Consider the following 25600-nt stretch of genomic DNA (forward strand, 5'->3'; position numbering starts at 1 on the left):
ACAGTAAATTCACCCAGGGCTCTGCTGCCGGGAAACAGGTCGTAACACGATTTGAGGTGGGGGTGCACGCGCATGCGTACCAACACGCGGGCCTTAGGAAAATCAACTCGGGATCCCAGCGTGGACCCACACACGCGGCTGCCATTCTCACCCGCTTTTCTGCTTTAATTTTCTCCTTAAATTGGTCATTTGCTGTGAAATGCACATTCCACTTCTGGGTAGTGTGCACCGCCCTTCTCCCCCACGGAGTGCAGGAAAGTGGCAACGCGGCTGTGCTCCAGGCCGAGGCCACGCAGCTGGGGGGTGGGGGGCGCACGCGGGGGCGGCCTTGGTGCACGAGGCCTTTCATTTGTTGGTTACAGCTGGAAGAATTCGGATGTAGTTGTTGACCGAGAGAAGAATCCAAAACTGAGGAGCGGAAAATAACGAAGAATGAAGAAAGGAAACAGGAAGAGGTTGACCTTATGGATGGAAAGGGAGCTCCTCTTTCTCCAAAGCCAGAAGGAAAAGGAAGATTTAGAGCAGAGGAGGGTAAGTTTCCCCCGGATAATATGGATCCAGTTGCATAATGCGGCCAGGATGTTATCTGCAAAGAAGCTGTGGGGAGGAGAAGGCAGAGCAAGGAGAGCAGGGCTGAGGTTGTGGGAGATTCAGCCGGAAATGACAAAACAGAAACAAAACGTGACCAAGGCCATTTGGGGTCCAGCTGAAGTTCAGTGGCTTAGATGTGTAGCAAGCCCCATGAGCACTGTTGCACGACTTGCCCACAGCTGTTCACATATGGACTTTGCAGCTCTCATTCACTCCAGCCGTGGCAGGAGAGCCAGAGAGCCAGGCAGGTGCGTGGGAAGGGAGAGAAGAAAGGGAGGACGCGCTGCGGATTCCGTATTTACCCTAGTAGTCATCCAGACACGCTTCCCTTTCCAATCCCCAAAAAGGAAGAGGCAGAAACTGTCTACCAGTTAGACGGGAGGTGTCAGTGCCCCTGGAGGCTGTGGCCATTGCCAGGGAGACCCCACTCTGCACAGCTCACAAACACACCGTGTGTGTGTGTGTGCGCGCGCGCGCGTGTGTGCAGGGTCCTCACCCGCCCTGGGCAGCAGATGGGGAGTTCTACGTCCACTTTGTCACGCAGACAATGAAGGGGACCGCAGAAGGGGCTTCCCCAAGGACACAGAGCCAGTGGCCGCCTCACTGTGTGCCCCTCAGCAGGCGTTTCCACACTGCCTGGCAACTTTGAGAACAGCCGCTCTCGCTCGGTCTCCAGTGAAACTTGAAACCATTTGCATCTGCAAGTACTTTACTTATTCCATTTGAAAGGCATGCACATTTTTAAAGGGACACTGTTTTTAGCTCCTGCGTCCCTGAGTCATCCCGCATAATCTGACTTTATGAGACAGGGTCCCCTAAGGAGTGTCCTTGTCTTGACAGCCCTGTCTTGAAAGCTGTGCAGACCAAGTGGTGCCATATATATTGTTTTAAACTTATGGACTACCTAGAAAAAAGGTGCAATAGTAAAAAAAGCAAAACTTTTAATATTCAATGACAAACACAGACAGAAAATATGGAAAAATTAAATGTTAATGTGTTGGGATGACTGGATTTTGAACACATTTTATTTATTGAATTGATATGAAGTTTATGGAACAGGGATAAGTAGAGCTTGTTTCATACGATTATATATTTAGGTATTCGCTGACATATATCTGTATACATAAACATGTATGTATCGCTGTGTTTACATATGGACACACATAACATGTATGCATAAAACACATATATTGGTACCAAATTACTAAACCAGAAATTGTGTCGCTCATCCTACTCTATTATATGAAACATCAGGCAACAGTAGGTATTGGAAAATGCCAAGTCTGCGTGATCCCGGCAAGGGCAGATCCTGGCACTGGAGTTCTGGAATGCATCTCTCCCCACTTGGCAAAGATGCAGGGTGCAGAGGGGGTGTTAGCAGAGGGCTGGGTGCAGAGGGGGTGTTAGCAGAGGGGCTGGGTGCAGAGGGGTCGCAGACCTACCACAGGAGGACTTTATCAAGAGATGTGGGTTTTCTGGACATCCAGGACACCCACAATGGGGTGACAGAATTGCCTGTGGAGTGGAGTCTTAGTATTGAACTTGGCAGCTGCTACCGGATGCTCTTCTGGCACCTATGTTTTCAGAAAAGCAGGAGCTGGCCAAGAGTATGTGCCAGATTTCTCCCTGGATTGGACTGATTCTGCACTCAGCCCAGCTTTTTTTTTTTTTTTTTTTTCCGAGACAGGTCTCGCTCTGTCACCCAGGCTGGAGTGCAGTGGTGTAAGCTTGGCTCACTGCGACCTCCACTTCCCCAGTTCAAGCGATTCTTCTGCCTCAGCTTCCTGAGTAGCTGGGACTACAGGCGCCCGCCACCACGCCCGGCTAGTTTTTGTATTTTTAGTAGAGACGGGGTTTCACCTTGTTAGTCAGGCTGGTCTCGAACTCCTGACCTCAGGTGATCTGCCCACCTTGACCTCCCAAAAGTGCTGGGATTACAGGCGTGAGCCACTGTGCCCAACCTCAGACCAGCTTTAATCTGAGGGACGTGCATGCTCTCCACAGGCCCCACCAGTCTTTGTAGGGTCCTTGGCCCTTACGTGCATTTCCTCTCTGAAGAAGTCCTTCCTCCACCATGTTGTCCCAGCCTGAAATTGTCCCTCATTATGGAGACTTGAGAGGTGTCTCCCACTGACTCCTCTCTCAAGGGGTGAGGGTTTGCCTGACCAGACACCAGAGCTGGGGCACACCCCCTCCAGTTCACCCTGATGAGCTCCTTAGGCCACCACAGGGTCAAAATCAGGTTTAATAGCAGCAGCATTCACAGTAGCCACAATATGGAAACAACGCAAGCATCCCTCCGCGGGTGAATGGATAAGTAAAGTGTGCTGTATCTCCACAATGGAATATTATTCACTCATGAAAAGGAGGGAACACTGGCATATGCCACAACGTGGATAAACCTCGAAAGCCTTACGCTGAGTGGAGGATGTCAGGCACAAAATAACCATAGATTGTTATGAGCCCAGTTGTATGAAATGTCCAGAACAGGCAGATCCATAGAGACAGAAAGCAGATCTGAAGTGACCAGGGTCTGGAGGAGTCAGGGATGGGGAATGGTTGCTAATGGGTCCGAGAGGGCTTTCCTTTCTGCATGAGGACAGTGTTTTGAAACTAGAGGTGATGGTTACATAACACTGTGAATGCACTAAATGCCACTGAATTGTACACTTTTTATTTTATGCTATGTGAGTTTTACTTGAGTTAAAAAAATAGATGTAAGGTTCAGAGAGATTTATTTAGGGGTTGGAGGGTAGGGATTTAGGATTCAAAGGAGCTTGACTAAGGAGCTGAGAATCTTAAATATATTTCCAGTGTCACTGGGTTACTGGCTGACCTCTGTGTGTTACCTTGGTACCCAACCCCAATCGACTGCTTTGTTCTATGAGAAAAATCACTCTGAGCTTCAAGTAACTGAAGTAACTGACTTAGAAACAAACCTTTGGAATATAATCTTTTTCTTTTTAATTGTTGGGGACTATCTGTAATTTAGTCTCTAAAATATAGTTAATCTTTGGCTCTTGCTCTGAATTAATCAATAAAAAAGACATCATAGTAGTAATCTTTGGGGAAGTGAAATTCAATTTAATCCATTTTTTCTATTTGTTAGCTCCTCTGGTAATTGGTTTGATGGGGAAGAAGTTTGAAGTTATTGGTTAAATAGAGGTTTTTGGATTATCTGTGAATTTCAATTATCCATGCTTCACCTGGCCCCAATTAGCACTAATAATCGAGTTAACTGAATAGAAGTCATTTCCCATCATATCAGTTTTGCTATAGGCTTATTAATTGTTTCACTAATGGGCCCCCCAAAAGACAAAGCCCCTTTCTGCATCAGGCACTCACACCCCTATACCACAATTTGTCAAACTAGTGCTATATTGTTAATGGTATGAAACAAATGCTCTTAGTAACAAAACATGTAGCTGAGGAGTGAAACCAGAAATGTCTAAAGTGCATTTATAGTCAGAAGGTATTACAAGACATTTCTAAAGTCTAGTTAGAAATCTTAATCAACGTTTTCAAGTGATTTGTATTTTCAATTTCAATTGAGGTTGTCACTGTCTTAATTTATCCTGATTTAAATTAAGACGGCTTTTAAAAGTGCCTGTTAATTTTAGCAATCTACCCATTTTCAGATGTGTTATTTATGTTTACCAATCACAATCTACATGCCTTTTAAGGTTTCAATTTCTCTTCTTGGACACATTTGTATTTATATTAAACACAATAAATACCTCCCATTCCAAGAGCCCAGTTTTGACCTTCTTTGATCTCTGAGTCCCAACATCCCTTAACTTGACATATAAATTAGCCCAGCCCCTCCCGGGAGGCTGGCACCTGAGGGTAGTGTTTCCTCCACTCCCTCGCCCCCTTTTGAATCTCCAGCATCATGTTTTTCCATTGCCATGGAGATGCAGCTATGTACACAGAGTGCAACAAACCCAGCGAATGGGAAAAGTCCCGGCCGAGATAGAATTACTAACTAAACAAATGCTATTGGTAACAGGGTGCCAGGGAGGGATACCCAAGTTCTCCTTTTCTCCCCACAATCAGATTACAGGTAAAAGTGCAAACAGCTAGATGAAAGCTGACACAGTGGTTCTTTTAAAGACACAGCGGACATATTACTCTCAGGAAAACACGGCATTGGTTGCAGATCAGATCGACAGGAGAGCTGTGCAGATGTGGGAGGTTTAGTGCGCCTTTTGTAAAAATATTGCTGTCCTAAACCCCAGATCATGGTCTTATGGCTAAATAAAGAAAACAGAGCAAACAACTGAGAGTCTAACAGCAGCAAGGACTCGGTGAAAAGCCCTGGCGTTCTCTCCGATAGCACTCTCCATATTGTCATGTGTGGGGCGAATAATAATTGGCGCCTCACTGGCACTGGCACTGGCACACAGCTACTCGCTGGGGCAGTTTCACTCAAGAATTAATAAATTAATTAACACACCGTTCTTTTTATGGTTTCTAAAATAAGAAAATTGCCTATTCAACCCTCTGAGTACCCGATAAATAGGCTTCTATGTTTTGCTTTTGTAGGTATCATTTATGTCCTTTATTTTTATTTATTTTTAATGGTATATTTGATCTTGGTTAAAGAACCACAGATAAATTAGAAAACACAACTATGTGATGAAGAAGTAAATGGAAATTTTCATTTAAAGAAAGTCTGATTTTTTTTTTTTTTTAGATAGGCAGTTTACAAACATTTTCTAAATGCAAAAATCATATGGAAACATATAAAGCGTTCATTATTTTGTGACTTTGGTAAATAGAAACTGACCGTGGTCCAATGTGTATACTATGACGTTAATTGTGAAATTGTATCTATCTTCCATGCCTACTTTTTGTGACTCAGTCACTTTTCTTGCAAAACATAATTGAACTCAGCCGTGTGTGTGTGTGTGTGTGTGTGTGTGTGTGTGTGTGTGTGTGTGTGTGTATTCTGTGTGTCTGTCAACTTTTCAATTCTACTTGATTTAAGGTTTGAAAACCCCAACGCTGTCTTGAACAACCTCGCAGCAACAGCATGCTGGTGGAATAGTTTCAGGTGCCTTTTATCAGGCTTTTCAGTTAGTTTAAAAATATTATTAATTTGCCAGTTAGTCTCGACAATCTCTGAATGTTTTTGATAGTTATTCAATAGAGTTATAAATAGTGTAGTTTTTTTGTTTAAATAGCATTTTTCTCATTCCTGAAGATTGTTTTCTACCCCCATTTTCCACTTAACTTTAAACAAACTAAAGTGTTTTAACTTCCTTTAGAAGTTATTTCCAGGTAACAAAAATCAGTTAAGAAAATGTTAAAGTCAACTTAATTTTCCTTTTCTAATTTTAAAATATTTACTTCATTCTTTCAAGCAGATCTTTCCTTCTTAGTATGAAGACTTTGTGGGTTTGTCCTGATCGACATCCTCAACCCAGATTTCAAACCTGGGTATTGTCTGAAAGAAATGGCCTTTTAAAAATATTAACCTCCCCAAGCATTATGGGGCTTTCGATAGTGCAAAATTGGCACCCCTGGAGATGTATTTAGAAAAGAAACTTCAATAGAAACTGCTCTGCATGGTTGTGATGAGACACCATAATGTTAGGGCAGGTGGGCATCAGCTGGAGCTTGGGAAGTCAGATTCCAAAGGGATTGCTGAAGTTACCAATATTTGCCAAATAGTCCTCTACACAACATTGCACAATTTAAACACCTGTTTCTTAGCAACCTGATAAACTAGGTAAATCCCATCGCTACTTTAGTTTTCTTACATAAGATATGTACTATAGAAAATAAGAATACCCCCAGCCTGACCAATATGGTCAAACCCTGTCTCTATTAAAAATACAAAAACTGGGGAGCCGGGCATGGTGGCTCATGCCTGTAATCCCAACACTTTGGGAGGCCGAGGTGGGTGGATCACAAGGTCAGGAGATTGAGACATCCTGGCTAACACAGTGAAACCCTGTCTCTACTAAAAATACAAAAAATTAGCCAGGCGTGGTGGCGGGTACCTGTAGTCCCAGCTACTTGGGAGGCTGAGGCAGGAGAATGGCATGAACCTGGGAGGCGGAGCTTGCAGTGAGCCGAGATTGTGCCACTGCACTCCAGCCTGGGCAACAGAGCGAGACTCCATCTCAAAACAAAACAAAAACAAAAAACAAACAAACAAAAAAAATTAGCCAGGCGTGGTGGCATGTGGCCTGTAGTCCCAGCTACTCAGGAGGCTGAGACAAGAGAATTGCTTGAACCAGGGAGGCGGAGGTTGCAGTGAGCTGAGATTGCGCGACTGCACTCCAGCGTGGGTGATAGAGCGAGATTCTGTCTCAAAAAAGAAAAGAAAAATACCAGCCTGGTACAGTGGCTCACTCCTATAATCCCAGGACTTTGGGAGGTCAAGGTAGGAGGATAACTTGAGTCCAGAGTTTGAGACCAGTCTGGGCAACATAGCAAGACTCTATCTCTGCAAAAAAAATTTGTTTTAATTAGCCGGGTGTGGTGCTGTGTATCTGCAGTTGCAGCTGCTTAGGAGACTGAGGTGGGAAGATCGCTTGAGCCCAGGAGTTCAAGGCTGCCGTAACCCCTAATTAGGCCACTGCACTTCAGCCTGGGTGACAGAGTGAGACTTCATCTCAGAAAATAAAAAGAAAAGGAAGAAATAAAGAATGAAAGAAGAAAAGAGAGAGAAAGAAAGAAAAAAGAAAAAAAAGACAAATAAGAAAGGAAGGAAGAAAAGAAAGAAGAGGAGGAAAAAAGAGAAAGAAAGGAAGAAAGGAAAGAAACAAGAGAGAAAAAAAGAATGAAGGAAGGAAGCAAGCAAGAGAGAGAAGGAAAATAAATGCTTCGTAACTGCCAGTTTTTGTCATTATGGATATTGTAATTATTTGTATTATTGTAAATAATGCAATTTTTAAATGGTCTTTATCGAATGAGCAAGGATTTCTCTGAAGCGCTTTATTTATGATGTGGTCTCTTGGATGTGGCCTGTGATGCCAGCGCTCCCAGGCTCCTAGGCACAGCATTTCAGGAATGGCTGCTTTGCTTACTTTCAGAACAAACGGGAACACGTAGTGGCGGAGAAGCACACAGACCTCCCTAGGCCGGCCCGGGAGCACCTCGCTGCTGCTGTGCGTGGAACGAAGTTCCCACTTAGTCACAGACGGTTCTGTGTCTGAAGAGGCGGCTCATTTAGTATGAAAGGAGGTGGCTGCAGCAGGGTGAGGACGCCCGCCCGGCCTTCTGTGCGCACAGTACTCACCCTAACCTTCACTCAACCTCTCCACGCTCCCACTCCCCCAAATCTGCCTGCCCCGTGATAAACACAGGGAGCTCTGGCTGAATGCTCATTTAAAAGAGTTTAGTCTTTGTTAAAAAGTTTCCTAGGATTTTCACTGGTTGAAATCAAGGATGTTGTCTGAAAGCCCGTGTGTGCGTCATAATGTTTATAGTCTTCTTTACTCTTTGCGAGGCCGTGTTCATTTAAAACCCGCTTCTCTCCAAAACCTCTGCTTCCCATGGCTATCTAAGTGCACGGAAAATAAAATCTGTAAGGTTAATTTATATGTGGTTTAAGTTTCTCAAAGGGTCTTAGCAATATATTGCTTTGGATTGTTTAGAAATCAGAGGTATTCTTTTAAATTGGCATTGTTATTGAAATAACAAAAGAAATCTCCCCGGAGCCATTGAGAAGCAGTTTGTTAGGACCAAAGTTCCCAAGTAGTTGAACTGTACTTTTCCGGTTCGTCTGCATACTATGGGATAAAGAATGATGGAGAAGCGTTGTGAGTTGCTGAAGTGGAGAGTGTGCATGACAGTGTGCCTTTCGTGAACGCACCCATGGCAAGTGTGAGCCATGCTCTTACTTCTGCTCTTACTTCTGTGTGTGGCTCTTGAAGGCCTCCGTGAGGGCTGCTGTTCCGGGATGCATGTGTCCAGTCAACCTGTGTGACTGAGACCGAAGAATAATTTCAAACGTGATACCAATGAAAAATAAAGCCTCGCCAATCAGTCTTGTATGCTGTAATAAATCAGTCAACTCCCAAAACCTAAAACCCACCAAAATGGCAGGAAGGAGGTTATTTGAAAATAAAAAAAATTTATAAATAAAGAAAGGGACTTCATTTAGCTGGAGAAATGTCAGTCCTGAAACTCGTTATTGCCATGCAGATAACTGTTGCAAATTAAATGTCCCCCCTTGTGGCATAGACAATAGAAAAGTCTTTTAAACATTATATTTAAAAATGCTTTTTCTAGTTACGAAAATATGCAATGGTTTTTAACCATATAATTTGGTGCATATAAGTAGCCTCTAAATAGGTTGCCATGAGTGAAGACTGACAAAGAACATTATTAAGCCTTTAAAGAAGGCAGACAGCTATGCCGTAGTTTTCAGAAAAAAAGCACCTTTCCCAGTTTTGCTGAGAACAAGACGACGATTTTCTCTTACGAGAACATGAAAGCCGTAAATTTCCCCTTTTCTCCCCATTTAAGTGGATAGGACTCAACAGGGAGGAGGAAGCTCTGCTCAGCTGTCAGCTTTTTTATTTTTTAGGTTGAGATTCAGGCCTTGCAGTTTTTAAAGTTAATCGTTAACTGCTCTGAAATCTTGATGGCATTTCAGTGGAAATATAAATATGCTACTTTCCACAGTATTCTTCCTTGTTTTTTTTTTTTTTGTTTTACCCTAAAAGTCTAGAAGTTTTGTACCAGTGTGATTCCTGCCGGCTGAGGTAGAAACTCTGTACCTGCACTTATTTCAACAGGGAATTTGGGATAAATAAGATGGGTAACAGGAAGGCTGAATACTCTCAGACTGAATACTTAATTTGCACATTAAAAGCTGATCATTAATCCTATATTTTAATCCTACAAATGTCAGGAGCTATTATTTCCTAGGGCATATGACGGTGCTAGGAATAAACTGGACTGTGTTTTGTTACAAAGCCCGTGAATAAACATAAGAACAGTTGCTGTATCAAACCCAAAGGCCATTAAATACTACTTTAGGAATCCATTTGTTATCACATTACCACTAAGGGTAGGAATCCTACAGCACATGATAACCAAAGAAGAATCATAACTGGAAGAGAATGTCCAACTATAGCTACAAATACAACATCTATAAATATATACATACACATTCACACATACTATGATACTGCAATGCATGCCTGAAGTTTCATGTTATTTAAGGGAAATAAAGAATAAGGCTTCAAGTAGCCAAAGGACCATTGATTATTTTCAGTGTTTGAGAAAAACCCAGAAACAGATCAAGCTAAGATGTTTAAAGCATAGCTGGCCAAATGATGTTTTCAAGTGATGCTAACATAAATCAGTAGGACCAGCAATAGTTTACCTAAATTCTGAGAAATCAGCAAATCAAATAAATAAAAAGGCTGCCTTTGGACCAAATTGTAGTTTCTAACAAGGCTGCCTCCTGAGTGGGATGTGCTTGTTCATTAAGCTTTTTAAGCTGGGATTCACTAATGCCACTTGAAAAGGGTGGGCACCTTGCAATCCAGACACCGAACAATGCTGCCCCGAAGCTTATTAAGTTTAAGTTTTATACAAATAGCTACTTAGAATGATTTGCTCAAAAATGTGCACACTGATTTCAGAATAACAGTTCTTACAGTCGAACAAAAAAAAAGCAAAGGAAAAATGAAGCTGAAACAGTGACAAGAAATTAGGTTGCTCTTGATTTTGTTTTGAAATGGTACATTTGAATCACTTTCTCTAATTTTAACATGACTTTTAAAATGTGTAGGTCTTAAATAAAGTTCACAAACTAATGAATGAATAGATGCAAATTGTCAGCCTGAAAAACATAAAAGCAAAATGCAGTACATTTTCCCCCGCACATCTGAGTTTATATCCTTTTACATTTTGTCAAATTCGAGATCCTTCTGAGAAACTTTAAGGAGAATGTGTTATTTGTTTAAGCTAGAGCTACATTCATTGTGTAAAAATAGGGGCTCGCAATTACTATGTGGCGTTGGTTGTAGAGATAAAGCATCACGAGGCTCAGGATCATTTTAGAAGCAGAAAATGGAACCTATCTGCTCCCGTCCACCAGAAGGAGGGGGAGGGAGCCGAGGAGCTTTCACCGCAGGAACGACTCATTCTTTTCTGGCGTTTAGAGCCAGCTCAGAAACTAATGGGAACGCTCCACACTCTTCTTCGAACTCCTCTCCATTTCCCATCCCAGAGTTCAGCGTTGCATTTGAAACCATTAAAGGGGCTGCTTTACTATGCGAGCAATGGGGAGTCTCATTTTCAATGTTGTCAATAAAATGAATAATTGTTATAATCTCTCCTAAAACGCCATTGTACTATATCTTAACCGGTTTATTTTATGAACACAAGAGTTGAGAAGCTAAGTCCTTGGGGTGTGACAAACATGTTTTCTACTCTAAATCAAAATTCTTTTTTTTACTACCCAACGTAGGAAAATGTATAGATTTTTAAAATCTTAAATGCAAAATACAACCAAGGAAATGTGAAGGGGCGAACAACAGCAAAAAATGCTCAGATGGGAACAGGGGGTGCCGAAGGAGCTCTCTCCACAGTTCTCTGCCGAGTGGGGGGCGTGAGCCCTGCACCCGGGGCTGCAGCTTCGGCCGGACACCGGCGGCCCTGTGCCCGGAAAGAGAATCTCTCTCCTGTGTGCACAGAGCTTCTGATCAGCATCAAGCCCTGCGGAGCCCAGGCGGGAACAATGCACCAGGGAATAGACAGAGGACATCGATCCCACCTCTCTTCCTCTGACCGTGCAAGACAAGATTTTAGTTTTCTGAAAGAAACACAAATAAAGCAGAGAGCTCCATAATTAAAGTCTGCTGTTCCCAGGCCCAAGCGCCTGTGATTCACCGGAGAATATTTATGCAGCGCTGCCATGCTGCTTTGGAAATATTGAGAGTGTTTCTCCCAGAGAAAATGTGGTACTGTTGAACATTTTCTGAAAGCTGAATGTATATGAACTCCCCAAACACCAGGCACATCGGCTTGTCTGACACTCAATACTGTTGTCAGGTTTTGTATAACTCACTTCCTGTCTTTATACGTACACAACAGGATATTTAAATAACAAAGACAAGACGCCAGGCAAAAAGAAAGGGGTGCTCCTAACACAACATATGCATCTCCAATTCCATCTCTGTGTGTTCGAGTTGCAGAAATAACCAACATGCTTAGAGTCCTGTTGCTGGCCTCTTAATTGTGCAGGGTAACAGGCAAAGGGACGAGTGTTTATCTTGGTCGCCTTCACACTGGAAGGGGCAGTTTGTTTCCTAGAGTAAAAGCCAGCCACAGCCACATTTATTTGCTCAGGGGGTTCTGAGGTCCACCATGACCTCCAGATCCCTTTCCAGTCATAACAAGCAAATACCTGGAGGGACGCATGTGGATGGATTTTTGAGGTCCCCCCAAAACCCACCCTCATATGTAAGATCTTCCACTATGTTTGTATTCACTTTTTAACATACATGACCTTTGTTTCGTGCTCATAGAGATACAATGCCACTTCAAATATGTTCACTAAAATTACTTCAGTTAAAGAAAGGCTTTTTTTTTTTTTAAATTTAATCGAAATGCTCTTGTAAATCTTACCTTCCCAGTTTGGAATCCTAAAATAAAAAGAAAGTCTTCACCGTTCTATCACCTCCTTCATAGAAAAATTACTGATTGCATGGTATAACTTACCATACCTTTCGTCTTGTTCTCAGTCCAGACTCACTGTAAGTGACGGAGTTTTGCATATGAAATTGCGAGATTCAGTATTTTTCCATTTCCCTTTTATTGGGAAAGAGGCACCAGAGGCCCCCTCGCTACCTTGATGTCTACAGTGAGTTAACTTAGCACATGCACATACATTATACAAATCAAAACTATGTGTCAAGGACCACATTCTATTTGAAAACAAAGATCACCTTTAAACAGAGAACTTCATTCATATGGAAGAATCCCAATTGTGGCCGGGCATGGGGGCTCACACCTGTAACCCCAGCACTTTGGGAGGCCGAGCTGGGCCAATCACGAGGTCAGGAGTTCAAGACCAGCCTGGCCAATGTGGTGAAACCCCGTCTCTACTAAAACACAGAAAAATTAGCCAGGAGTGGTGTTGGGCGCCTATAGCCCCAGCTACTCGGAAGGCTGAGGCAGGAGAATCCCTTGAACCAGGGAGGCGGAGGTTGCAGTGTGAGTTGAGATTGCGCCACTGCACTCTAGTCTGGGCAACAGAGTGAGACTCCGTCCAAAAACAAAAACAAAAAAATCCCAATTTTAAAAACACGGAGGGATTTCAAGTATCTCCATACATCACAGGGCAATTACAAATGTCTCACATCTGTATTTATAGATTTAACAGGCTTGTATTTCTATCAAGCTATCACATTTTAACCTATGCAATACAACACTGTTTTTTTGGTTTTTATAAGGCTTTTCCAAGTATAACATAAAATATGCTTGCTATGAAAGAATTAGGAAGCGTGTAAGGATAAAAACAAAACCTGAAACACCCATCATATAAGATAGCCACAATTTATATATTGTTATAGATCTTAAAAATAAATAGGTACAATATGTACTATTTTCATAGTTATGTTCCTATTTCCATATGAGCAGATACAGCTCCACTTTAAACCTAGATCATAGAACTCTTATATGGTCTTATATGGGAGGATTTATTTAGTTCCAGCCTCTCGTTTTCCAGATGAGCTATCTAAAGCCCAGAGAGGTTAAAGAACTTACGAAAAATCACACAGCTGGTAAATGGCAAAGTCAGGGCAAGAAGCCAAGCCTTCCATTTCTCTCCTCCTGGGTATCTGGGAAGATACACTGTCTTTCCGACCACTTGACGTGTGTGTGTATGTGTGTGTGTGTGTGTGTGTGTGTGTATTTAACAGCCCTGTCATTTAAAACAAGTAACAGCTTTTTTAAGGTATAACTACCTACCATAGAGTGCACCCATTGGAAGTGTACAATTCAATGGCTTTTTGCGTATACACAATGTCGTGTAACCATGGCCTCTCTCCAGTACCAAAATATTTTCAACACCCCGAAAAGAAACCCCATATCCATCAGTTGTCACTCTCATTTCCCCGCCAAAGGTCCTCACCTCCAGTCCACCACGAATCCACTTTCTGGCCCCTTTGGATCTGCCTGTTCAGGACATTTCATATGAACGGACTCAGACACGACACGTTCTTTCATGCCTGGCTTCTTCCACTCAGCATACTGTTCTTAGAAGCTCATCCGTGTGGTGGCGTGTGTCCTTTACCCCTTTTCACGGCTGAGTAGTGTTCCATCAATTACACCACATTTTCTTTATCTGTTCATCAGTGGATGGACATTTGACTTGTTTTCACTTTTTGGCTATTATGAATCATGCTGCTGTGAACATCTGTGTACCAGTTTTGTTTTGTTTTGTTTTGTTTTCTGAGACAGAGTCTCGCTCTGTTGGCCAGGCTGGAGTGCAGTGGTGCCATCTCGGCTGACTGTAAGCTCCGCCTCCTGGGTTCACGCCATTCTCCTGCCTCAGCCTCCCAAGTAGCTGGGACTACAGGCGCCCCCCACCACGCCTGGCTATTTTTTTATATTTTTAGTAGAGACAGGGTTTCACCTTGTTAGCCAGGATGGTCTCAATCTCCTGACCTTGTGATCCGCCCATGTGGGCCTCCCGAAGTGCTGGGATTACGGGCATGAGCCACCACGCCCCGCCCTGTGTACCAGTTTTTGTGTGAATGCGTGTTTTCATTTATATTAGGTGTATACCTAGAAGCAGAATTTCTGGGTCACCTGATAACTCCATGTTGAACCTTTCGGGGACCCTGTCTGACTGTCTTCCAAGTGGCTGCATCATTTTCCATCCCCACCAGCAGTATATGAGGCTTCCCATTTCACCACATCCTTGCCAATCTTTGTTATTATCTGCCTTTTGACTCCAGCCAGCCCAGTGGGTGTGAAGTGGTATCTCATTGTGGTTTTTATTTGTATCTCCCTGAAGGCTAATGCTTTTGAGCATGTATTATAAGCTTGTTGGCCATTTGCATATTTCCTTTGGAAAATATCTAGTCAGATACTGGGCCAGAAGTGGTGGTGGCTCACATCTGTAATCCCAGCACTCTGGGAGGCTGAGGCGGGTGGATCACTTGAGGTCAGGAGTTCAAGACCAGGCTGGCCAACATGGTGAAACCCCGTCTCTACTAAAAATACAAAAATTTAGCTGGGCATGATGGCGGGCGCCTGTAATCCCAGCTACTCAGGAGGCTGAGACAGGAGAATCTCTTGAACCCGGGAGGTGAAGGTTGCAGTGAGCTGAGATTATGCCATTGTACTGCAGCCTGGGCAACAAGAGTGAAACTCCGTCTCAAAAAAAAAAAAAAATTGTCTATACATGTTATTTCACTGAAGCAAGGGAAAAACCGAAGCTAAATATTCTACAGTGTATGACAGAACATTCATACAATTCAGTACTATAAATCTATCATATTTTAGTATGGCATGACATCATTGTCTGTGGTTAAAGTGAAAAAGTTGCAAAGCAAAATGTCACAAGATCCATTTTTGTAAATTTTCCATAGATACATATAGTTTCACACCCACAGTAAAAGATCTGTAGTTCGTAGTCCCAGGCATCGGGATTAGGATGAAGCAGGGGGTAAGGCATTCTCTCTGTGTTGTCTACATGCAGGTAATACCTTGTTTTATTGCACTTTGCTGTGTTTTTGTGCTTTTGTTTTTACAAATGGAGGCTTGTGGCAATCCTGCGTTGAGCAAGTCTATCAGCACCATTTTTCTAACAGAGGTGCTCACTGTGTGTCTCTGTGTCACATTTGGTAATTCTCACAGTATTTCAAACTTCTGCATTCTATTATGTCCGTTATTATGGTCACCTGTGATCGGTGAGGTTTGTGGTTATGGTCATTGTTTAGGGGCTCCACAAACCATGCCCATATAGGACGGCAAACGTGAGGGATAGATGTTGGGTTTGCTCTGACCGCTCCGCTGGCAGGCCCGTCCCTCCACTCCTCTGGCCTCCCTATTCTCCGAAACACAACAATATTGAACTTAGGCCAATTAGTAACCCTGCAGTGGCCTCTGAGTGTTCAAGTGATCACATAAATATTTTTACTGACTATATATTTACTTTTTTGAGACATGGTGTCACTGTGTTTCCCAGACTGGAGTACAGTGGCACGATCCCAGCTTACTGCAGCCTCAATCTCCTGGGCTCAAGCAATCCTTGCACCTCAGTCTTCTGAGTAGCTGGAACTACATGTGGTGACCACCATGTCTGGCTAATTAAATTTTTTTTTCTTTTTTTTTTTTTTGTAGAGACAGAGTCTTGCCATGTTGCCCAGGCTGGTCTCAAACTCCTGGTTTCAAGTGATCCTCCTGCCTCAGCCTCCCAAAGTGCTGGGATTACAGGCATGAACCACTGCACCTGGCTACGTCTCTGCTTTTAAATCAGAAGCTAGGAATGATTAAGCCTAGTAAGAAAGGCATGTCCAAAGCCCAGAAAGATCTAAAGGTAGGCCTGTAGTGCTGAATGGTTAGACAAATCGTGAATGCAAAGGAAGAATTCTTGCAGCAAATTTAAAGTGCGACTCCAGTAAACACATGAATGATAGGAAAGCAGACTCATTGCTGATACGGAGAAAGTTCGAGTGGTCTAGATAGAACATCAAGCCAGCCAGAACATTCCCTTAAGCTAAAGCCTGTTACAGAGCAAGGACCTAACTGTGTTCATCTCTGTGAAGGCTGAGAGAGGTGAGGAAGCTGCAGAATAAAAGCTGGAAGCCTGCAGAGATTGGTTCACTAGGGTTAAGGAAAGAGGCCACCTCCGCAAGGCGAAGCAGCACGTGCGGATGGAGAAGCTGCAGCAAGTTACCCAGAAGATCTGGCTGAGATAATTTATGAAAGTGGCTCCACTAAACAGCAGATTTTCAGTGTGGACAAAACAGCCTTATATTGAAAAAAGATGGGCCGGGCACGGTGGCTCATGCCTGTAATCCCAGCACTTTGGGAGGCTGAGGTGGGTGGATCACGAGGTCAGGAGATCGAGACCATCCTGGCTAACATGATGAAACCTTGTCTTTACTAAAAATACAAACAATTAGCTGGGCGTGGTGGCGGGCGCCTGTAGTCCCAGCTACTTGGGAGGCTGAGGCAGGAGAATGGCATGAACCTGGGAGGTGGAGCTTGCAGTGAGCAGAGATCGCGCCACTGCACTCCAGCCTGGGTGACAAAAAAAAAAAAAAAAGAAGAAGGAAAAGAAAAAAGATGCCATGTGGGACATTCATAGCTAAAGAGGAGAAGTCAATACCTGGCATCAAAGCTTTGAAGGACAGGCTGACTCTCTTAGTAGGGCCAATGCAGCTGCTGACTTTCAGTTGAAGCCAGTGCTCATTTACCATCCTGAAAACCCTAGGGCCCCTAAGAACCATGGGAAATCTACTCTGCCTGTGCTCTAGAAATGGAACAACAAAGCCTGGATGACAGCACATCTGTTTACAGTATCATTTACTGAATATTTTAAGCCCACTGTTAAGATTTACCGCTCAGAAAAAAAGATTTATTTCAATATATTACTGTTCATTGACAATGTACCTGGTCACCAAAGAGCTCTGATGGTGATGTACAAAGAGACTAATGTTGTTCTCATGCCTGCTGACATGCATTCATTCTGTAGCTCATGGATCAAGGAGTAATTTCAACTTTCAATTCTTGTTATTTAAGAAATACATTCTGGGGGCCAGGTGTGGTGGCTCACACCTGTAATCCCAGCACTTTGGGAGGCCAAGGCAGACGGATCACAGGGTCAGGAGGTCAAGACCATCCTGGCTAACACGGTGAAACCCCGTCTCTACTAAAAATACAAAAAATTATCTGGGTGTGGTGGCGGGTGCCTGTGGTTCCAGCTACTCGGGAGGCTGAGGCAGGAGAATGGCGTGAACCCAGGAGACGGAGCTTGCGGTGAGCAGAGATCACGCCACTGCACTCCAGCCTGGGCGACAGAGCGATACTCCGTCTCAGAAAAAAAAAAAGAAAGAAAGAAATACATATGGCCATAGCTGCCATTGGTAGTAATATATCTGATGGATTTGGGCAAGGTAATTTGAAAACCTTCTGGAAAGGATTCCCCATTCTAGAATACTCATGATTCATGGAAGGAGGTCAAAATATTAACAGAAGTTTGGAAGAAGTTAATTCCAACCCTCATGCATGACTTGGAGGGTGGGAATTAACTTCAGGTTCAAGACTTCAGTGGAGGAAGTAACTACAGACATGGTAGAAATAACGAGAGAACCCCAATGAGAAGTGGAACCTGAGCTGGGACGGAATTGCTGCCATCTCATGGTATAAATTAAACAGATAAGGAGTTGCTTCTTTTGAATGAACAAAGAAGATGATTTCTTGAGATGGAATCTACTTCTGCTGAAGATGCCATGAAATTGTTGAAATAACAACAAAGGATTTAGAATATTCCAGAAACTTAGTTGATAAAGCTGGGTCAGAGTTTGAGAAAATTGACTTAATTTCGAAAGTAGTTCTAGGTGGGTAAAATACTATCAAACAGCATTGCATGCTACAGAGAAGTCCTTTACGAAAGGAAGAGTCAATTTATGTGGCAAACTTCATTGTTGTCTTATTTTAAGAAATTGTCACAGCCATCCCAACCTTCGGCAACTGCCACCCTGATCAGTCAGCTGCCGTCAGCCTCCAGGCAAGACCCTCTACCAGCAAAAAGATCACGACTCACTGAAGGTTCAGATGATTGTTAGCACTTTTTAGTAACAAAGTAATTTTTAATTAAAATATGTACATTAGTTTTTCAGACACTATGCTATTGCATACTTAATAGACTACACTATAGTGTAAACATAACTTTATATGCACTGGGAACTAAAAACATTTGCGTGATTCATTTTATTTTGATATTTGCCTTATTAGGATGGTCCAGAGATGAGGTATGCTTTTACTTACATATGTTTGCATTAATTAATTACGTATGTTTGCATTACATTTCTGAGGAATGCTTTTACTTACGTATGTTTGCATTAATTAAAATGGGCATGTATTATTTCTATAATTTAAAAAAGTTTAAATTATCCAACTGCATACAATCATTTAATCTGGTGTCTCTTGAAATTCAGGACCTAACTATGTTTTCTTTTTTTTTCTTTTCTTGAGAGACAGAGTCTCACTCTTGTCACCCAGGCTGGAGTGCAATGGCACGATCTCACCTCACTGCAATCTCTGCCTCCCTGGTTCAAGTGATTGATTCTCCTGCCTCAGTCTCCCAACTAGGTGGGACTACAGGTGCATATCACCACACCTGGCTAATTTTTGTATTTTTAGTAGAGGTGGGGTTTCACCATGTTGGCCAGGCTGGTGTCAAACTCCTGACCTCAAATGATGCACCCACCTCAGCCTCCCAAAGTGCTGGGATTACAGGCTTGAGCCACCATGCCTGGCCAGACCTAACTAGATTTTCAATTTTTTTCCCATAATTATTGGTTTACTTAAGGTCATTATTATTATTATTATTATTTTTTTGAGACGGAGTCTTGCTCTGTCGTCCAGGCTGGAGTGCAGTGGCGCGATCTTGGCTCACTGCAAGCTCCACCTCCCAGGTTCACGCCTTTCTCCTGCCTCAGCCTACCGAGTAGCTGGGACTACAGGCGCCTGCCACCATGCCCGGCTAATTTTTTTTGTATTTTTAGTAGAGACGGGGTTTCACCATGTTAGCCAGGGTGGTCTCGATCTCCTGACCTCATGATCCACCCACCTTGGCCTCCCAAAGTGCTGGGATTACAGGCTTGAGCCACCGCGCCAGGCCTTTTTTTTTTTTTTAAGATGTAGTCTTGCTCTGTCGCCCAGGCTGGAGCGCAGTGGCGCTATCTCGGCTCACTGCAACCTCTGACTCCCAGGTTCAAGTGATTCTCCCGGCCTCAGCCTCCTGAGTAGCTGGGATTATAGGCATCCACTACCACACCCAGCTAATTTTTGTATTTTAGTAGAGATGGGGTTTTAGCATGTTGGCCAGGCTGGTCTCTTGAACTCCTGACCTCAAGTGATCAACTTGCCTCAGCCTCCCAAAGTGCTGGGATGACAAGTGTGAGCCACTGAGCCCAGCCTTATTCTTCAAGTCAATTTTGGTAGTTTATCTTCCTTCCTTTCCTTCCTTTCCTTCCTTTCCTTCCTTCTTTCCCTCCCTCCCTCCCTCCCTCCTTCCTTCCTTTCTTCCTTCCTTTGATGGAGTCTTGCTCTGTCGCCAGGCTGGAGTGCAGTGGCACGATCTCAGCTCACTGCAACCTCTACCTCCCGGGTTCAAGTGATTCCCCTGCCTCAGCCTCCCAAGTAGCTGGGATTACAGGCATGCACCACCACACCCAGCTAATTTTTTGTGTTTTGGTAGAGACTGGGTTTCACTATGTTGGCCAAGATGGTCTCGATTTCCTGACCTCGTGATCCACCCACCTTGGCCTCCTAAAGTGCTGGGATTATAGGCATGAGCCACCACGCCCAGCCAGTAGTTTATATTTCTTAAAATAATTTTAGAAACATTTGTTTTTAAGCGTATTGGTATAAATTCGTTATTCTTTTATAATATAAAAATATTTTTATATTATTTATTCCTACTGATTTATTATGCTTATTCTATTTTGTTCAATTGTTTAGACTTGGCAAAGTTTATCTGATAATTTACTTATTAAAATAAATAGCTTTAGATTTTATTGTTCAACTGAATGATTATTATTTCTATTTATTTCATTAAATTGTGTTTGAAAATAAATGTGGATAACTGTTGATAACTTCTGTTGACATCAACTTCTGTGATTGACTTCCTGAGTTGAAACCCTCATTCATGTCTTTTATAATGAATTTTTGTTGAAGACTTTTCTGGGTTTTGCTTTGGCAGACCCCATATATTTGATACCTAGATCCCTCATTTATTTTTTCTCTAAATACTTTCTAATTTCTGATTAATGTTTTTCTCTTAAAATCTTTACATTTGTAGGTAAATAGGTATTTTCAAAAGTAAGGTATTTTAAGTTTTTGCTCTTTTTTTCTTTCCACTTTTTATTTCAGGTTCAGGGCATCAATTTTTAAATTACTCTTTTTTTAGTGAAGGGTTTGCTATTTTCTTATTGTTAATTCCTAGTTATTTGTCTTGTGGTTTAGAACAATGCCTTCACGGTTTCTGCACCTGGGAATTTGTCAGTAAGTTCTCAGGGTCTTCATTTAAGTAACTGCTTCATATGTATTTGCAAGGAGGCTGTATTCTCTCTTCATTAGCAATAGTATTCTGTGTCTTACTAGCTGAAGCTTACTCATTGCTATTCCCACCTGTTTTTGCATACTTGATCCATTATTTCTGTTAGACGTGAAAGTCCATTAATATAATTGATGATTTGTCCACTTTTTTCTTGATATTTATTAGCTTTATATGGTTTTGTTTTGGGGTTTTTTGAGACAGGTTTCATTCTGTTGCCTAGGCTGGAGTGTGGTGGTGCGATCACGGCTTACTGCAGCCTCAAACTCCCAGCCTCAGGTGATTCTCCCACCTTAGCTTCTCAAGTAGCTGGGGACCACAGGCACGTGCCACCATGCCTAGCTAAGATTTATATTTTTTATATTTTTTGGGATTTTGCCACATTGCCCAGGCTGGTCTTGAACTCCTGGGCTCAACCGATCCACCCCACTTGGCCTCACAAAGTGCTGGGATTACAGATTAAGCCATGGTGCCTGGTCTCTACATGCTTTGAAGCTATAGTATTAGCTAAATAAATGGACATAACTTTAATCTTCTTTTAATTTCATCAACATGAGCTGTCTTATTTCTTTTCATCACGAATTGTTTTGCCTGTGGTTTATACTATTACGTTTTATTTGCATTTGTTAATATTGCCTGGTGTCTCTCCTTTCATATTCACCCTTCTTGTTTTGTTTCAGGGTTGTCTCTCGTGCAGAGCATATAACTAGATTTTAAAGCCAGTCTTAGAGCCTTCTCATTTATCACCAATGTGCTTTAACTTATTCTGCAACTGTGCTTCTATTTGCCATGCTTCCTTCAAGTTTTTAACAAACTTTTCTTCTTATTTTTCCTAGCTGTTACTCATAATTTTTAAACTCATATATTTGGATTTTCTGTCAATGTCCGGTATTAACAAACTTTTCCTGTTTTCCATCCAACAAAGATAAAAAAATCTTATTGTGCCTTTTCTTTCTCTTCTTGTTTTCAGACTGTGGGGGATTGCCATCCTAGATAGTTATGATTATATTTTCACAGCCAACACCTATTTAAATGGGGCAATATGTTTTCCTGGTTTGTTTCCTCACTGCTGTTTTTTTCTGTTTTCTTTTTTTTAAATATATAAGTTATTCCCAGTTTCCTCTAGTCTGGAGTTCAGAAGAACTCTAGGCCCTGAGGTTGCTCAAACAATACTTGGCCAAAGGAAAGGAAACTGTTGCAATCCTGCACCTTGAGGGGGTTTCCCTCCTCCAGGCGGCAGGTACGGAGGGGCCGCTAGGGTCTGGAATGGCATGCAGACCAGTCTCAGGCCTGCAAGGACAGAAGGATGGTTGCTAGGACAGGTCCCTGCAGCAGAGCAAGGGCAAGTTCACTTCTGCTTCCACAGTGTTCAGAACGGGCCTTTCAAGGAAGGATCCTATGAACGGAGGAGACACCTGCTCACTGGCTCACCCAAACACTGGCCAGTGCTCTCTGAAAACTCACTCGTGGGAGCGACATCGGCTCCTCGACCCATGAGTCATAGTGTTTTGCACACTGTGGTGGTCAGTCAAGTGGCTCCGCCAAGGAGGAGCAGGAAGAGCTGCGTGTGGGGATCCAGGGGTCTCGCTACCGTCTGCAGTGCTGTCTTCGTTCTCTAAAATCATCCGTCGTCTTCATCTCTGCTGATGCCTGTGTCTGTGTTCAAGATGCTCCCATCTCGCCCATCTTAAAACAACCATGACAGGAGACAGAAGTCCATCATCCCAAGACCCTTGGAGTATAGCTCTGAGGGTCCATGACCCCACCACCCCTTTCTCCGTGGCAGGGCTCTGGTGGCTGCTGTTTGAAGCTCCCTTTGAAGCTACTCGCCTGCAGCCCCTGCCATGTCCTTGTTGGTGAATTGAACAGAAGCGCCGCTGTCCACTCCCCAACTGCCCCGTCTGTGGCATCTGACACTCGTGGGCACGTCTTTCAAGGTCTTCGAGGAAAAGGCGATAAGAGTCAGGTCTCCCGATGAACGTCTCTCTCGACCTCCCTGATCCCCAGCGTCTCTTCCTTGTGGCTCCCCAGTCTCCTCCAGAGACACAGCCTTTTCTCCACCTGTCCGTGAGACGACTGAGGATTTTGATCTGCAGGTTGATTATCTGACTTCCTGACTCTCTGCCACCACACCCTCCTCCTCAGTGAGAGGAGAAAGCAATTGTTACAACATATCTGTTTCAAAGGACAGAGCAATCTTTAAAAACACATCTGGGCCCGGTGCGGTGGCTCAAGCCTGTAATCCCAGCACTTTGGGAGGCCGAGACGGGCGGATCACGAGGTCAGGAGATCGAGACCATCCTGGCTAACACGGTGAAACCCCGTCTCTACTAAAAAATACAAAAAACTAGCCGGGCGAGGTGGCGGGCGCCTGTAGTCCCAGCTACTCGGGAGGCTGAGGCAGGAGAATGGCGTAGACCCGGGAGGCGGAGCTTGCAGTGAGCTGAGATCCGGCCACTGCACTCCAGCCTGGGCGACAGAGCGAGACTCCGTCTCTAAAAAAAAAACAAAAACAAAAAACACATCTGTCTGTGTCTTCTCTTGCTCAGAGGCCATCTGTGGCCACTGGCCATGCTTCCGGCTGTGTTGCCTCTTCACTGTCAGCCCTAGCTCCTCGGTGATCTGACCTTGGCTCCCTCTGACCATCGCACACTGCCCTCTCCGCCTGCACTGTCCCTGCCACTCACTGGGTTCACAGACTGGTGAGGAAGAGAGCAAAGCAAACCACCATTTCAGCACAGGTTTAGGTTGTTTTCAAAGAAAAGAAATGGAAATCCATGAATAAAATGGCTAAAACAATAAGGAAAATTCGTTAAAGTCCAATGGAGGTTTTCTGTTCCAAGCTGGGTGACATTGGTGGCTTCAGAACCACATTTTCCTCCCCTCTTTTCCCTCTGCCTCCTGGCTGGTTCCCCGGGCTCCCCTCTCCCCTGGGGTGGCACAGCCACTGGCGTCCTGCTCCCACATTACTGCTACTCCTGGTGACCGGCCCCAGGACTAGCCAGTCACCATTTCCCCATGTGGGATTCCTTTTCTCCACAAGAAGACCCCTTGCTAGAAGCCCCGTGTCCCACCCCAGCCAATTCTCCCTGCTGTCCCATTGCCATAATTACATCATGTGGACGTATCTACTCCAAATGCCGGCAGGGCAGGGGCTGGGAGTACAGGGCTGGGACAACCGCATTGGCTTAGATCAATCTTGCCTCCTCCTCTTGCAGGCTGGGGCTTTAGTCCACATTCCTGCAGCCATTGGCCATGCACAGTGGACACCATGCAGGATGGAGGAAGGAGCGACCCACAGGGTCCACAGCAGATATTTCAGCCAATAGGACAGGGGCAGGGACAGTGCTGTGAGACCTGTGCCTGGGGTTCCAGTCAAAATCCAATGCTTGGCAAAGTCCCCTGGCCTAGTACAAAATCTATGCAGGCCTGGTAAACTTCTTGCGGGCTGAGACACTGTCTGCACTGAAGAAGACTTGGGCCTAGCGCCACGACTCGCAGGGAATGTGAATTCAACAAATACTCATATCCGTTGAATGCATGAACAACTGGTTCTCTGCTCATCTTATGTGTCTAATATTATCATTGTGATAATGCCAAGTGCCATGACCATATCAAAATTAACACTAGGTTATATGACTGGTGGTTTTACTGGCACTACGCACAATGTTCCTTGTGTTCCCTTAGCCTCTTAAATATTGTTTAACATGATTCATTATTTGGAGACTGTTAAAGTTATAATCATGCATGCAATTGACGTTGGTCGATTAAGATGAGTCCATCCAGGAATTGTCACAGATTTGCAGTTTATCACTGATACGTTTCACAAGAAAATCTTGGTTAGAGAATCATCATTCTTACTAAAATTTCTCAGTGTCCATTATATCGGGGGTTTAGAAATTATGCATCATTGCTGAAGACACTGTTCTGCCTTGATTTCATCATACAGCAGGGTGAAGCTCATAAAGCCTGTAGGAAAGCTCCTTATAGTACATCGAGGGGGAAGATAGATTTTAAGAACTATATGCTGAGACACATAATTTTTAAAAACATGTATGGATTCAAAACCATTCAAAACCAATTGTGAGGCCGGGCGCGGTGGCTCACGCCTGTAATCCCAGCACTTTGGGTGGCTGAGACGGGCGGATCACGAGGTCAGGAGATCGAGACCATCCTGGCTAACACGGTGAAACCCCGTCTCTACTAAAAAAATACAAAAAAACTAGCCAGGCGAGGTGGCGGGCGCCTGTAGTCCCAGCTACTCGGGAGGCTGAGGCAGGAGAATGGCGGGAACCCGGGAGGCGGAGCTTGCAGTGAGCTGAGATCCGGCCACTGCACTCCAGCCTGGGCGACAAAGCGAGACTCCGTCTCAAAAAAAAAAAAAAAACAAAAAAAACCAATTGTGACATGTAAGAAACAGAACAACTTTGCCATGAGTTTTAAACTTGTAAATGGTGTGAATAATTCTGAACCATTCCGTTTTGCTGTTGTGAGCAGAGTTAAAGAGAATGAATGAGAAAACACTTCAGAATAGTACATGTGATTATTATGAGTCCATAAAATAGACCCTCCGTTGCTATTTCAGAAGGAATATTGTGGTCACCTGTTCTGCACAGCAGGTATGAGGACACATAAACTCACAACCACCACTACTCCGGTCGCTGGAAGATTAGACATTTCAAACATTTATCACTCATTTTTTTTTTGTCTTGTAAATAATCATTGATAATTTATTGT

General features: G+C 43.5%; 1 protein-coding gene across 1 annotated transcript in view; it reads left to right on the plus strand.

Moving 5' to 3' along the window:
* Positions 1-230: 230 nt before the first annotated feature.
* Positions 231-25600, plus strand: part of ZNF516 (zinc finger protein 516) — a 172045-nt gene continuing 146675 nt past the window's right edge. Inside the window, exon 1 of the mRNA XM_065533606.2 lies at positions 231-531. The gene's annotated coding sequence lies outside the window, so the exon portion shown is untranslated. The remainder of the gene's footprint in view (positions 532-25600) is intronic.

Source organism: Macaca fascicularis, chromosome 18, assembly GCF_037993035.2.
Source record: "Macaca fascicularis isolate 582-1 chromosome 18, T2T-MFA8v1.1".
In the NCBI taxonomy this organism is placed as follows: domain Eukaryota; kingdom Metazoa; phylum Chordata; class Mammalia; order Primates; family Cercopithecidae; genus Macaca; species Macaca fascicularis.